At 43.2% G+C, this 15,864-nt stretch overlaps 1 long non-coding RNA gene across 1 annotated transcript; it reads left to right on the top strand.

Moving 5' to 3' along the window:
- The first annotated feature begins 4,421 nt into the window (after positions 1–4,421).
- On the top strand, positions 4,422–5,430 carry LOC138926418 (uncharacterized). The gene is made up of 3 exons (XR_011442946.1): positions 4,422–4,764; positions 4,828–5,103; positions 5,154–5,430. It is a non-coding gene; the product is annotated as an uncharacterized lncRNA (long non-coding RNA).
- Positions 5,431–15,864: the final 10,434 nt, after the last annotated feature.

The following is a 15,864-nucleotide window of genomic DNA, read 5'->3' as shown; positions in this document are numbered from 1 at the left end:
CAAAAGTGACATGGGCCAGAAAGGGGTATTCCAAAAGTTACTTGAAAAGTGTCTACTCTTGAGTCAGGTAATAGAATTTAACAAGACAGACGTTTCCAGGGTATCAAGCAACCCCAACCCAGCCCCTCGTGGGCTTACCAATTTTCCAAACTCATTAAAAAATCGTTCCATTGAATGTTGTCACTCATACGCCCCGTGAGCGCTGAGCAAAATCTATTTCAACAGTCGTGTCGTCGATTCACTGTGTGTGTGCGTATGTATGGATGTGGATATGTATGTGTGTGTGTGTGAGTGTGTGTAGGCCCCGTTAACTGAGTTGTTGTTCCATTTTGAACGACATTTTTGCGGTGGCGACGCTGCCGCGAAGCAATTGTTTGTCTCCTTGAACCAGTTTGCCGGCGGAAAGGCTGAAGACCGACCCAGTTGTGTCAAGCCGAACAGCTTTTGATGCTCACCCAGAATAGTAGAGACGGAGAGCACCTGAACACCAGCAGAAAACCAAACACACGCAATTTAAAGTCATGTGGGTGCCCGAAAATTGGGTTTCTCCGTCAAGTTTACCAAAGCAACCCAATTGGGACTTCAAACTGGGACAGTACGTCAGGGCGAAAGAGTGGGCGTTAAACTTGTCCACGTGCCGTCCTGGGAAACATTTATAAATTTACATCTTTAAACTATTTCGTATAATTTGGGCAATGAACATTTGCGTGAGCCGCAATCGTAGATAGCGGGCGAGGAGTTTCAAGAAGGAATTCCTGAAAAAGGACAAGCCTACCCGATAAGTATCCGCTTGGAAGGACTTCTTCGAACAACCATCCACTTGAAACAAAATAAGAGACATCATTTGTGGACAGTGGACATATAAGTCCACTTTGGGTTCTGTTAACTAAGAATTCTTCTCTCTGTGCCTTTCAAGTATGCAAATGAAGACGACACTAGGCCAACAGCCAACAGATGGCGGCGGAATGTTCTGCTAGCTGTCGTCGACTGACATTTTAATAGAATTAACTGTTCGGCAGGACTGAGCCAAGGCGCCTTATTGTTTCAGATGACTGTCATTAGATTTGATGGCTCAACTGTTTATAAAATTCAGAGCCTGGCAGGACAAGCTTTCGGGGCTTAAAGGCTTGCTGGGGGAACCTGCCACATCGTGGTCAGCTGCCATATTTCAGCACTGAAATTCCGCAAACTGACATTCTATTTATGGCTGGCATTTAATTTTATTTGTGCGACGACAGCCCTAAAATTGCAGTCGGGCGTGGCCCAGGTGGCGGAAGGTGGAGCCCCCCCGGCGAGGATGTTGGATGTCCGACAATGGACATCCCAACGCACATGTCGACTGGCACTGCCATGGAGAGACGTATTGTAGTCTCCTTTATGACATCCCACCGTGGCTGACACGTTGACAGAAAACACATTAGAGTGTGGAAACTTTTTGAACTTTTTTTGAGCTGGAGCTGGAGCTGGGAGCGGCTTAATTTGTCTTCCAAAAAAAATCATATTTCAAACTCCCCATTTTGGTATCTCTTCCGCTGTATCTTGCTTGTTTGTGCAATTTAAGGCACTGGCACGTTGCGCGGTTGTTTAATAAAACGTTGTTTATGTAAATATTCCCAAGATGCCTTTGCAAATAAATTATGCCAAGCTGCCAGCCAAGCAATTTCAATGCATACAAGTACAAATATGAGAATTAAAGGCATTGCTTAATCGGAATCAGAGGGCAGAAATGAAAAGCAACACACTGAAGTGGAGATACTCTTAAAAGGAAAATGCTCAACCAAGTTGAAAGATTAGAGTTTATATTAATTGGAAACTCTTTTAATAGCCAGTTAGCCTTGCTAAATTTTAAACTATTTTCTGTTTCAATTTTCTTTCTGCAAGAAAAACCGCCATGCCCCAGCATATTTGCACCATTATTGCAGGAATCGCGCAATGTTGCATAAACAGCTCATAACCGCAGCGCCAACACCAAAAAACACTTGGGAAATATGCGAGCTCTCATGTCGTAAGCAGGCTATATAGCGTATATTGTATATCGTATATACTGTAGTACACCATCCCCACCGCAAAGACCACCCACCACGGCCACCGTCGAAATCATGGGAGCCACAAAATTCGAGTGTTTATATGCGCCTCGTGTTTTGGTTTTCCCACTCCAGATTTCCGAGTTTCCCTTCCGATATGCGGCAAAATCGCCTTAAACCCACAACGTGGAGCAAAAGGGACACAGAATTGCGAGTGTGTAAATATTATTTTTAAATTGATAGCAATTGAATGAGCAATAATGTAATAGAGAGTAAATGTTGATAAGGATTGGGTTTTCTTATTGATCGGATGCTTTGTTTTTCAATTTACTTTCTCGAACGTGAAAGAACAACAAAAGCTGCTAAAGGATACCTGTTCTAAACCCAATCAGATGTCTGAAATACTTGTGTCTGTTGTTGGGCCTAACTGGTTTTCCGTTTCTGGGAAAGGATAATGTAATAATTTGTAAAGAGTTCAAGAGTTCAGAGCAAAGAGCCAGAGCCGGATGATCATGATGACTTTTTGTGTCATTCTAGCCTCCTGTCGTTGTGCCCAATCGCGTACTTGATGGCCCTGAAATTGATGCGAATTTGCTTTTTTTGTGTTTAATTTCTCTCTACGCTTATTTTTTCGTCCACTTGTCCAGTTTCAACGGTCCGTTGGCCTCGTGACAAATGGCGCAGAAGTTTCATTTGGTTTTTCTTTTCAGCTGGAACTCGGGATTTAATTAAATTAAAAATCCAATCACCATGGGGCTTTGGCAGCTGTCAGGTTATTAGGTCCTACGCCCTTTGGGCTTAATTATCACAGACGTGGAATACCCAGTGGAAAAATCATTGAACCCCACTGGTCTGAACCCCGAAGAAGCCAGTCAAAATCCCAGAAATTAGGCATTGATTACAGAAATGAATTAGCCCATTAGCCAGTGCTAAAGTGGTCTATGAATCATATAAACGTAATCTAATCCCCCAACTGGATATTTTGGCACTTTGTGCGATAAAAACTCTTTAAGCAGCTCCACTCCCCTTCAAGGATATGGCCAACTGGGCATAAGCAGAAATTAATCAGAGTTAATGGTGCCCTACCCTCGGACTTGGAAAATACTTAATTCGAAAGACAAACAACATTCACAATTAATAGGAAACAAAGCAAGCTGGGAAAGCCCACGGTGGAAGTTCCTGGCAAGGCCGACAAAATTGCGTAATGAATGCGAGTCCCACAAAAGGCAGCCTTTATTCATATGGTATTAATATTCATGCCCACATATTGTGGGAATTGGAGGGCCCTTCCATGTGCTCATCCACGTTCTCCCATCGCATTCGAGCGGAAAAACAATTTTTATTGGGTAACTTTCTCCAATAAAAAGGTTAAAGCCAAAACAATTTAATAACTTAAGCCCCTATTTAAAGAATTGGCATTTCGGCCAACTTTAAGGACCTTCAGTTGCTACCCAACCTTTCCAAGCCATACCCTTCGTTCGAGGCTAACAATTCAAAACGGATTTACGCGAGATGTTTGCATTTTAAATTGCCGACCATTGCATAGCAATCACCGAGTTTCATGTTCCATCTGGGTTTCTTCATAATTCCCCTGCGAACAAAATAAAAATGGGATACCAAAAGGTGTTTTGTTTGGCCAGCCATGACGGTTCGAGTCCGTATGTGCCCGGGGCACGCCACGCCATCCGGGATATCTACGGTGAAAGTTGTAAATGCCCAGCGGTCTTTCGGTTTCCGTGTTCGGGTGGGCGAAAATTTCTAAAATAAAGCTCCCACACACGCACAGTTGCACACTGCAATGTCAGGGATTGCAAAGTGGCATTGTAGCTACAGGCATACCCACTGCCTGACGGACTTGCATTAAAAGGAAATGGAAATACCTTTTAGTTCCTAGTACATATATGGTTCATAAGATTGTATCTTATAATTTGAAGTATATTTTTATTAACTTTTATATTCTTTCTTATTCAAATACCTTTTTCTTTTCGTGCATATGGTGATGGGCAACACATGCATGACCGCCCCTGGGCGGATATGAAAGTTTTCGCTCTTGCGGTCAGGTACGACAAATACGGCATCGAAAAGGTCAGTGAGGCCCGAAACTTCTGGGTCAACAAATGGACGCAATCGGAAGCCAGGACATCCAGTCAGGACCCCACACGAATGTGCCGCAATCGAAATCGAATGGCTGCGTGACCGTCGAGGCTACGCACACCCAATTCACGGTCCAGGAATTAAAGGCTTGACAGCGTACTGCGGAGTTTATGGTAATGCCTAGTAGGCGGAAGTATGAATATGATAAATGAGAACCCACATGCCGTAAAAATGTGCTCCCAAGGACGTATTCGTAAAGATTGAACAAGATTTCGTGCAATTTACACGGCCCACTTGTTAGGCATTACTTTCCGCGGCACGGCCCCAAAAGAACGCACGATAATTTGCATTTTCCTTAATGGGCCTGTTTCCCAAGTACTGCGTCGGGAAAACGGCCTAAAACCTTCAAACCCTCGGCTTTTCGAATAAAGTGCGCTGTAAACAAAACGATTATAGGAGGCTACAGACTTAAGGCATAAATGGCAGATAAAAATAACAAATTTTAACTCCTACAAAATACATATACTTTAAATTTTAGATGCCTTAAGGAAACTTAATGAAATCAGAACACGCAAAGTCACAGATATGAAAAAGGTGCCAAGATATGAAAGTTCTTTTGGTTCATGTGGGTCCTTTTTATTCGTAGGTAAGATGCTTAAGCATATTGGTTAAGATATGGACATATGGACTTTGTCTATTTATTGCTCAGTTTAAAGAAGCTCATGCGGAAAAATTGTGAAAAAATTGAAAAAATGTCCGATTTCAAGTTGGAATGCCAATTGGTGGAGAATCGATCTACAAATCGGTTAAGCTATTCCGTTTAAGGATCGGCAAGAATTCACCAAGATATGGACATCGTTTGGGGCCTTATGGGCCCTTCCCATACAAAAATTTGAAAAAAAAATTAATTATATATTGTAGGTATTTGGAAAAGTGATCCACAAATTTCCGAATATAGTCTACTAGAGGATCGAATAACATTTTGGTAAGATTCTAAATTTAGAAAGAAACTGAAAACTTACGCCTATTTGGCAGCTTCCACTGAAAGGGCAGCCAACCCTGTTCCAGTTGCCGTTGGGAATCACGCATACGCGACGTGTGACGAGCATATGGGTGGAAATGGAGCCATCTAAATCATATCGCACAGCGCAGACATCGAGGACACTAATTGGCCGAATATCCTGGACAACAGACAGCGGATCCGGCGCAGTCCATTTTCGGGATGCGTGGGAGGCTGCCTAAAGACTGGGAATTCTTTCATTGGGCACCGAATGTAGATTTAAGCTGGAAAATTGAGAGTATTAAACAAAATGTAGCAGACATAATTGGGAAGTTGACTTTATGGCCGTTGGCTGAATGTGGGATCATTATGCAAATTGCAGCCAATGAATGCAACTAATACCAGCATGGCTGGAAGCTGATTAGATATAATGTTATTTGTAGCAAATTGCATAGACTGCCGCCCCCCGGCTCGGCTAGGGTAATGTGATCCTGGCCATCTCGACCATTTTGGCCAGCCAATGTAGCCCATGAATTAACATAATTAGCACAGATGGTCTGGTGTGTGGAATGTCTCACAATTTTGTTGGAGCCACCTACTCTCTGATTTTCCCTTTTGGCCACGTCAGGCCTATTTGTTCTAGGCCCGGAAACAGTAATTAGTCAAACTTCTCCGGCCCACCCTCCCTGAGCACATGTCTCAGTTTTTGCCCGGAATGGTTTAAAATGTTACAGTATTTTTGGGAAAATATTTCATGCTTTGATGGAGAACAGTGATTTATGTTTGCTGGCTGCCTCGCAACAAAACAGTTTTGTTTGAAACTATTCCTCAGATTGGGATGACCTTTTGTTTTTCATTTTTCAGCCCAAAAATTTATCTTAATTCAAGGAATCCGTTCAATGCCAAAAAGGTTGCCGCTTTGATGATTTTTTTGTCGGAGACTTAGGCCTGGTGTGGTCTCGAGATAAAAAGCGGATGGCCACAAAGGACTTTAAGCCACCCATGACTGGCACAATTCTTGGCAAGCGCTCATAAAGTTGACAGTTGGACGCTCATTAATTTTGTCCGTTCTTGATTACCTTTTGTGGCCTTTAATCGGGCCCAAAGCTGCCGAATATATCGAGTTGACAGAAAAGAAACAAACGAGGTTTTAATGGAAATCTCCAGCCGGGCCAAGTCCGGGGATCAGAAAAGCGAGGACTATGCTCTCCATTGTGCTTAATGGTGTGCGGGATTGTCCTTTTGCTGTTGTCCTGCTTGCATTGCCAAAGGCAGATGACACGAGGATAACCAAGCTTTGTTGGCATTTGCATATATTTGCCAGGCTTTGTTGCCAGAGTCTTTGAACTCGCATATCGTATACGTAGTTCGTCAGACCCGCCGATTCGTGTTCGATCGATTTGATTGCATTTCAATTTAAATGCGAATCCGGAGAGCTTTGCCAGGCGCCTGCCTAAGTCAACTTGCAGTCATCTGCCTGGGGCCCCCAGCCTGCATCCTTGGCGGTTGTAAAAAGCCCAGGATCCTGCTCTAATAGCTACTGCGGTGGCTGCACAAGAAAAAACTGGTGAGTGCAACACCTTTGTGGTCTGGGATGGTTATATTCAATTAGAGGCGAAACTTTTCCTCAGTGAAAGCACCCTCTTCATTGGGATACCGGTCCTTTGCTGTGGTTGATTGAGCAGAACATGCTAATGCCTCGAAGAACGACCCTTGACGCTTCGGCGGGTTTGGAATTGATGCCTGATGTCTGATTTTAGCAGCTGTCATTTTTGCAATAGGAAATCACGTAGGAAATATTGAATCCGAATAATTTCCTGCAGCTTTCCGTGTAAAATTTCTAGGAACGGCTTTCTGCAACAGTTAAGGAAAACACGATAAACAGGCAGTTGCTACATGGTCCTTAGTCTTCCAACTAATCTAGTTGCCAGGAGGAATGGTTGTGTTGAAACTTTTAAATCACCTAATGGACCCGCAAAAGTTTACCCACGCACAGGAAGGCCGCACAAAGAATCCCACCTATCCCGCTCCCGACTCTGTGGCCACAAGCGTATTTGGCTTTTGATTTTATTAGGGTTCGCAATATAAAAGTTGGCTCCTTTGACAATGCCGGGCGCGGGTTGTTGTTTGGCCAGGACTGTAATTAGTTTCGGGACTCTTTATAAGACTTTAATTTTTAATGGCGCATTGATGGCACATTAAAGAGTTCCGGCACATTTCCTGCCCTTCGTTTATGACATGCTGATGGACAAATCGCTGATAGTTTCCTTTTCACCCAACCCGTCAGTCTTCGGAGTCTCAAAGGGTAAGGACACGCCTTGTGTGTCCACAGGAATGACTCGTCAGACCCTGGGACCTCTGTATTTTATGATTATGTAAATTTGGCTGATTAATAAAAACATCTTTGTATGCTTTGTTAATTATTGAATAGTCTCCAGACTTTATGGAAAATGAAAGGAGCATCCATAAAAATGATCAACAAGAGAAAACATTTCTGAATAATCTTTGCTTTTCTTAAGAACTTCAAAAGGATTTGGAAGACAGCTTGGAAACAACTCATTGATTGGCTTTATAAATTTATTAACTTTCGCAAAATCCAGAGCGAATTATGGCACGGATTGCCTTCCATGATGCCAGAAATCGAGCGTATTTGGTATTGAAAGAGCATTAAATATTTACTTCTGGGTCCAGGCTCTCGTTTCCAGGAACACACCCCAGTATACTGGCCAGTGACAAATGATATGAGCTCCCAATTACCTTCCCCATTAATAAGTTAACGCGACGACGATGTATCTAACACATTTCGTTACGCAATGGAATCTTTCCACTCGCCGGGAAATGTATACGACGGGTTTATACATAACAGCGGGAGCGTGAGGGCCTTAATGCCAAATTAAAATTTTTACGTGACTTCATTACTTACTTGCCGCTTTTCTGAGTCCCTCCTTATGGGGTCCTTTCGTATTCTTCCCAACATCTGGCGGAGCAGGCTCGATTTTGGGTCCTGGTTGTTAATTTCGCCGGGACCTACCACTCGGTCTGACTTGTTGCCGATTGCCTCAGTTAATTACGTGTGGCTTTCTGGACTGGATTGGAGATTCCATCGAACGAGTTGCAATAAAAGCTGAATACATTTCGATCAATAACCCTACGAATAATTTATTAAAGGCTCAGATAGCATCAAAGCGCATTTAAACCACAAACTGTGCAGATTTTCAAGTCCAGATGCCGGGAAGCGAAATGGAATTCCATAAATTCCGATTAGACCCACATTTGCATGTTCGATTAGGTGAGTGCTTATCCAAAGTTAATTTCGGGAATTCGCAAAAATTTCATTTATGCCTGTCAAGCTGCCTTAGCCAGAGCCAGGCCCAATCGCTTCACTGAATTAATTAAAATCTCAAGGTAAGGCCACCGCAAATATTAACCATACGCCTAGTGTGCGGCGTATGTGTGGGCCACGAACGGTGAACAACAAAGGTAATCGTACTTCTTTAAACTTCTTGGAAAGAAGCACTCCCACTGTGCTCTTCCATCCACAAGTACATCAAACAACCCAGGGCTGGGCACCAGAAATCAAAGCCAGATTTGCTCATTAATATACATTAGGTCGAAGATGTTTTTGCGGAAAATTCCCAAGACACGTTAAGCTCATTAATTTCAAGGGGAAGGCCCTCAAAAGTGTACCCGCTTGTGTCAACACGGCCACTGGCAAGCCTTTCCTGCCAAAAGAATCCATTCAGAAATCAACCCGACTGCGGGCAACGTGCTCTGCCTAGAGCATTTGATCTGTTGAAATATTTAAAAAGTGAGTCCCGAAAAAGAAAAATAAAGTATGTGCGTTTTAGGGAGTGGAGGAACAACAAAAGCTGGCCAAAATGATGTTGAAATGTTGCGCACGCCATAAAAAGGGATCAGCCGTGGAGTCATTCATGGCTCTCTGGGCACTCGGCCCAGTCAGGGCAGTCAGGACAGTCGATTGGCTTATGATTTATGCCTACCATTAAGCCGTGAGCGGCTCATTGAGCTTGCGGCTGTTCGGCCCAAACCCTCGACCCGTGACAAGGAAAGGTCCGAATTTTTCCTTTAAAGTGGCGTCGGAAGGACATCCATGTTGGGGCCACGGGCCTCTCACTGGTGATGTGGGTTTTATGACATAATTAGGGAAAATTTTATTGGAAACAAAAGTGCTTCCTGGGCTTTTATTTAATCGAAATTCTGTGAATGGTTTTTCAATGAATACCACTATACTTTAAGATAGGAAACCTGCTACTAGCATATGATAGTGTGAAGGGAAAGTAACTAACTTTTGAAAGAATTTCATTTTAAAATGCCAATTGCTTTTCGGATTACTTAGAATTACTTCTACTTGCTGCCAGAAGATTTGAATTGAAAAGTTATGAAAAAATTACAAAGACTTACAACAGGAAACTTGGTGGAACATCGTCGAACAAATGGCCGTCGGCCAGTGGAATTATGCAAATGTACGCTTATTTTAAGGCAAAACTTTTCCGGAACTGGCTATGCAAAGTTTTAAATTCGACAAATCGACAGTATAGTAGTCTGTATGCAACACACACGATACAGAAGGAGGAGCACCAGCAGGCCAATTAACTTTCTCTTTTGGCTCTGCGGTTAAGTGTGTAATTAACTTTTCGCCAAGGACCGCAGACTGTCGACGGAGCACATCCTGCGACGACAGCAGGTGTGGAATCTCACGCCGGAAGTCCCCACGGGTGACATGGCGAAAACGATAATGGTAATTAGCCATCGGAGGACGCGCAGGAGACGACGTGTCGAGTTGTCAGATAAACAAAGAACTCACCCAGGCGGAAGTTATATGACTTTAAAACTTGCCAGCGTGCTCCTCAGCTTTTCATCGATAAAATGACTTTAAATTAATTTCAATTTATGGCGTTTCATGTGCCGGATGTTAGATATCTTGCCCCCGACCCGGTTCTCATTGGAGCCCTTGGTTCCCATTCAGAGAGCTCCCTTCACACTTGGAGCAACTTCCGAGGTCCCCGGGCGCTTTCATCAAAAGATATTGCTTGTCCCAGTTGCAAAATGGCTCATTGTTTACAGCTTGCCAAGATGTTGGAGCGTTTTCTAAAATTTAATTTCAATTGTTGACTCAACTTTGTAGGGGCAAGCGCAGCAGTGGGCTACGCTCTAGTTTCCAAACATTAAATGCTCTAAAATGTTCACACAAGGAGGAGGCACATGCCAGTCGTGTGTTGGGAATAGGACTACCATGAAAACTTTTCATAACTAACCAAATAGCAGCAGAGTCTGAGGCCCAAATCCACTCTAGAAGTTGCTTTAAAGCGAATGTAGAGCATATGGCCTTGTATTTAGTTTAAGAGGAGCTTGTGGTTTAGAATGGTTTATTTTAAATCCATCTTATCTTTATTCATCCGAACAAGTCTTAAATTAAGAAATTCTGAGAAAAGCTTGTCTAATATATTTATTTTTGTTCTATTATCAAGTCGTTATCTCATTCTAAAAGGAGGTCCTTCTTAGACTCCTAGCAACTAATTAGATTTATGTTTCGAATTTTTTACGAGTGTCGCATTTGGCGAAATTTAAATTAATGTTCTCCCACACTCGCCATTTGCATGCGTTGTGGGTGTTACATTTTGGATTGTGACTTGACGGCTTGTTTATGCGGCTTATTTATAATTCAGAACACAGAATGGATTGTGTTCCGCTGTCGTGCCTGGTTTTGTTGCCTGCGATTGCTGACATGACCAATGTCTTTCTTGTAAAGCCACAGATTTAAAATGCAAGTGAAGCGGGAATTATGTCTCTGAAGAGCATCAATTGCCTTGACTTTGATTAGAAAAAAACGAGATAAATGCGGATTTATTTCGGAAGTTGACTTACAAGTTGCATTACAGCTTACCAAGTTAACGACCTAATGAATCTCTGCGAACTTTCTCGGCTAATTTTCCAACTCAACAGTTTTCGGCAAACTTGTACCGAAGCGACACTTGGCTGGCACTCTAATTAATTTTGCATGAGCAGCCAGCTACTTGCATTAGGGACTAATTTGTAACTTGTATCCAACACTTTTATCATTTGATTTATCAAATGAACTACTGAATTACTCATACGCCCTGTTAGCCGCACTCGAGCAGCTGCTGGCCCTCGTTATGATTAAATTATTCGTCGGAAGGGTCCTTAAATTATGCAGCTGTTGCTTTTAATTTACACCCGCCTGGTTAGAGAGGTTAAGAGAGATGGCTAAGAAAAATGACCAGCTTCAAGGACGGCAGAAAATTGAACGAAAACACTTGGCCGGAAAGTCGTGGCTTTAGCTGACTCTGCCCCATTACACAGATTTCTCCAAGGTACTGAAAAAAAAGGGGGGACCAGGAAACGTGGAAACTGACCGCAACGAAATTGGTGCGGATGTGGGTCAACCCAGGATGGCACCTGACCAGGTTGACAAACATCGGGGCCGAGTAGATTGCTTCATGCAGGTGCCATTAGCATTTGTCAGCCGCAACCGCCCCTCGGAACTTTTAGAACTTGTAAACTAGAAATTTATGCTCCTTAAAGTTGACATTTTTTCCCGCCCTTCTCAGCCGGCTTGTTGTTTATTTAAGAGGTACGTGACGCCTCCGGAACGCCATCCAGATTGATTTCAGCAGACGTCCTGCGAACCTGCGACCCTGCGAGTCATTGACACGCACACACAATGCGACGAGGTAGAAGCAACGCCCCCGCAGTGACCCGCGTTTGAATTAATCAACCGAACAATTCGGGTTTATTGTTATTATGTCCGTGACCCGATTTACGCATCCGCCACAAGTCGTACCACAAAGTCGCCCCTTCTTGTTGATAAAAAGTAAATACAGGACGGGGCGAAAAACTAACTCGCTCGACTTGCAAATGACACAACATTTCACTTAGCGCCAGGACATGACAAACAAACAGCTGCCAAGGATGAGGTCTGCCTAATGAGCTTTTGTTTGGGCAGGGCGCGGAAGAACACCCAAGTTGGTTGCGGAAAATGACAACATCCTTGGGCCCTTGCATCTGGGATACTTTTTTGTTTGAAGCCGCAGGCCATAAAAACGGAGAGAAATTTGTTTAGCGGAGGTCAGTGATGGCATATCCCAAGTGGAGGAAAAAAAAAGCCAAAAGAATAATAAAAAATTGTTTCTTAAATTATTTCTTATCCTTTTAAAACCATTAATCAGCATGAAGCCAATTATTAGCAAAAATATTAGCACTGGTAAGCTTAACGGACAGCTCCTTGCTCCTCATAAATTAACTGAGTGCGTCTGTTCTTCTACTTGAATTTAAGTTGCTGCCCCACTGGCCAGGACCTCCGAGGAATTTGTTGCCATTGCTCGGCCACTCCATCTCGTAGTCTCTTATCCTTTGTAGGCGGCACTTCCGCTTCCGGCAGCCATCTTGTGGTCGCTCGCATAAATTAGTTTCCTCCCCATCCGCATCCGCCACCGTCGCACCACTCAACTAATAAATTTAAATCATCGGCCGCATTAAAGTATATTTGGCAAAATGGGGAAGCGTTATATTTACTGTCGGATTTTGTTTCCTTTATCCCAGCTTTGTTTATTCCTCTTGGGTCAGAGACTGTCCAGTTTTTATTTGCCTTTTTCGGGGTTTGCCTTTTCAGCATTTTTTAATCCCAGAAAGCGTGTGGCTCACTCCTGCGGCTCCGCCTGCCCGTGACAACTTCGGCCGAGACTTGTATTTTACTTTTGGAGACTTTCCATAATTTTATGTGCCATGTTTGCTAACAAAAGTGTACAATTTCCACCGCCCGCTTGCCTGCTATCCCGATCCCGAATTAGCCGGCAAGTGGAAAACATCCTTGTACTCGTAAACGCCAACACGCTGGGCATAAAATGCAAATCGAAAGCGCCGCGACTTATTGCTGCCTGTTATTGTAAATTATTTGGCTTCTCCTGTCGGATATGCTTACCGACGGGAGGCGGCCTATTTCCTATTTTATTCGGTTTATATAGGTTTTTGTTTACAACGCCGCTTTGAGATGAATGTTTCTTATGATTTTTGTTTTTTACGGGTGGGCGTGGGACTGTCCACTGATCGGGGGTGTCCACCATTGAGCTCGTGGCCAGCGACTGGAAATTCCTGTCCAAAAACCACCAAAAATTATCTGACACATTTGTTTTTGAAACAAAAATGTATAGCATTCGACTGACGTTTTGTTTATAAACAACAATGCACTATCCTCTTATACGGCGCCGTAATGACTTGGGATATAGGCCATATAGTTCGCTCGGACTTCATTTTCTCCCTGAAATTTCAGCAGTAATATTCCCCCAATTGCTGAAATCACTTTGCATATTTAAGCCACAATATCAATTTCACCGCATAAATTTGTTTCATTTTCGAGTCATTTCTGCAGTGTTTGCGGTGTGTGCTATGTTTTGGGGCTATTTTGATTGGCAACTACGTATGGGCGGGTTGCGGCCAAGCTGTCAGCCAGAGCCCACGCCGCCAAATAAATATCCAAATAAATATCTAGTCCACCCCAGAAACTTATGCAGCCAAACCGATGAAAATGTAATTAAAAAGCTATGAAATTCCAAACCGAAAATTGTTCTGATAGTTTCTAAACGATTTAGGAAGCTTCCTTTATTATGTTCCGATATTTGTATTTTTCTACTATTTCTATAGCAATTCTGATTTTCCGCACCCGTGCCTTTGCTTTCGCTTGGTTTGGCAATATTTTTTATTTATTTGTTTCTCGATGGTTTAGTATTTATGGCTGTACCTATTCTCGGAATATGCCACGATAAATTGTTATATCAATTTACAAAAAATGTTATCCATTGTAGGTTGGATCGGTGGCAGCGAAAATTTGTTGGAATTCTACCCGTTTAATTGGTTGTGATAAAGAATTTTTTATTGGACAAATTTTCCTAGAACATATTCTAGATCCAAGCCTGTACTATTAATTAAAACTGGCAGAAATCTAATCGTGAAATTAATATTTCACAGTAATTCATTGCTTCCTCGGCTACTCAGTAACCTTCGCCTCTGGAAACTTCCGGATGATTTGCATTTTGCCCAGAGTGTTCCTAATTATGCAGTTTTCTGCAGCGCCCACCTCCGCCCCGAACTTTTTCGTATGGCACTTTGCTCTTATTGGGGAGGGGAGCACACCCACCCAGCCAAATAAGATGAAAAACGGTGGCACATTATGAAATATTTGCTGCGCATTTCCAGTAGCCATTTGGCGGCTTTTTGGCTCGAGTCCGGAGGCGTCGACTGCTGATGCGGAAACACTAACGAGAAAAGTCTGCCACAAATTTTGGTGGCGCTGGAAGCCATATTAGATGCATCCCTACATAGTATAGCCGTACATAGTATAGTATGTATTTTTCGTCCATTATTCAGCAGCCATTTAGGATGATTATGGTATTTGTATATCTAGGGAGCTGTAGCGAGCCTAATTGCAGGACCCTTTTGAGAGCGGTATTTTAAATTTAATTTTCCCGAAAATCAAAATACAATGTCGTGGCTGCCGAACAAGGACTAGCTGGGGGCGACAGGCAGACAACATCTTAAAGGATTAAACGAGAGAAAGCAAAAGTGATTGTCAAGCGCCTGGGACATGGCAGGCGACACTTTCTTTCGGCTTTCTCGGGGTTCTACACTCAGCTCCTGATCTACTTGGACGATTTTTTGCCTCATTTGCATAAAAGGGAACCGGCCATAAATTCAGGCCACAGACGGTCGGAACGCGTCTGAGCCGCCTCCAGAAAATCTTGCTGGCGTGTCCTTTGGCGGTTGCCTGACAAATGGCCGCCCTTTCAGGGCTAGGTAAGGCGTGAGCCCCGTCTACCTAGTTTGGCTAGTAAAACTTAATGTGGCTTTTAAGTTTATTGTTTGGATTTTATGGTATTGACTTTAATATGTATAGTTTTTGGTCGTCCAAATGTCTGATATTTTATATATTAAATGTTTTTGGAGATTCTACCTCAAACTGACTTGAAAAAATGATTTATCGGCTTCTAGTTTCTGACCGCCATTTAGGCTACATTACACATACGCCCCATGGGCCGGTCTGTGAACAGCGCCAGCCATTACCATTACTCCAGGTGCTTCTGGCAGCTGCTCTCCCATTCATTCTTTGGTTTTTCTTACTTTCTAGCGCCATCTGTTGTGCATTTTGGCCTGACCTTAACCCCGAAGAAAAAGGAATTTCGTGGCGGAGAAAAGGAATCGCTAATGAAAGCGAATCGCATGGGAAGCCAAAACAAACCCAAAACAAGTCCTCCATTCAGGGACGAACAGCTGACTTAGCTTCCAATCAGCTGTTCGGGCACTGCGCCTGCGCAACAAAACAGGACCAAAGAGAACCATTTCGGATTTAAGAGAGTTGCCTTGCAGAAGCTGTCTGTGTTTGTTTACAAGCATTTACTTTGCGATTGACTTTGTGTGGACCTCAAAGACATAATCCACAGGAAGCAGGTAGTCGGCAACCCCGAAGTTACTGCCAGCAGTCAGCACGGCTACATTACACATACGCCCCGTCGTTCGGGCACAGTCTTCATTGCCTCTCGGAGGCGTTCGCACCGCAGTCGCTCGGTTCCCCCACAAATCATAAGCTACACAAGTCCTCTGCCGAACTGATAGTTTTCGGATCCTAACGAGTCGTTATTATTTTGTGTGACGGTTGCTGATACGTTCTTCTTTAACTGATTTTTTAAACCAGTTTTTAAAACGATATAAACTTGA

This window comes from Drosophila bipectinata, chromosome 3L (assembly GCF_030179905.1).
Source record: "Drosophila bipectinata strain 14024-0381.07 chromosome 3L, DbipHiC1v2, whole genome shotgun sequence".
NCBI lineage: Eukaryota > Metazoa > Arthropoda > Insecta > Diptera > Drosophilidae > Drosophila > Drosophila bipectinata.
This window is presented reverse-complemented; position numbering and strand designations above follow the sequence as displayed.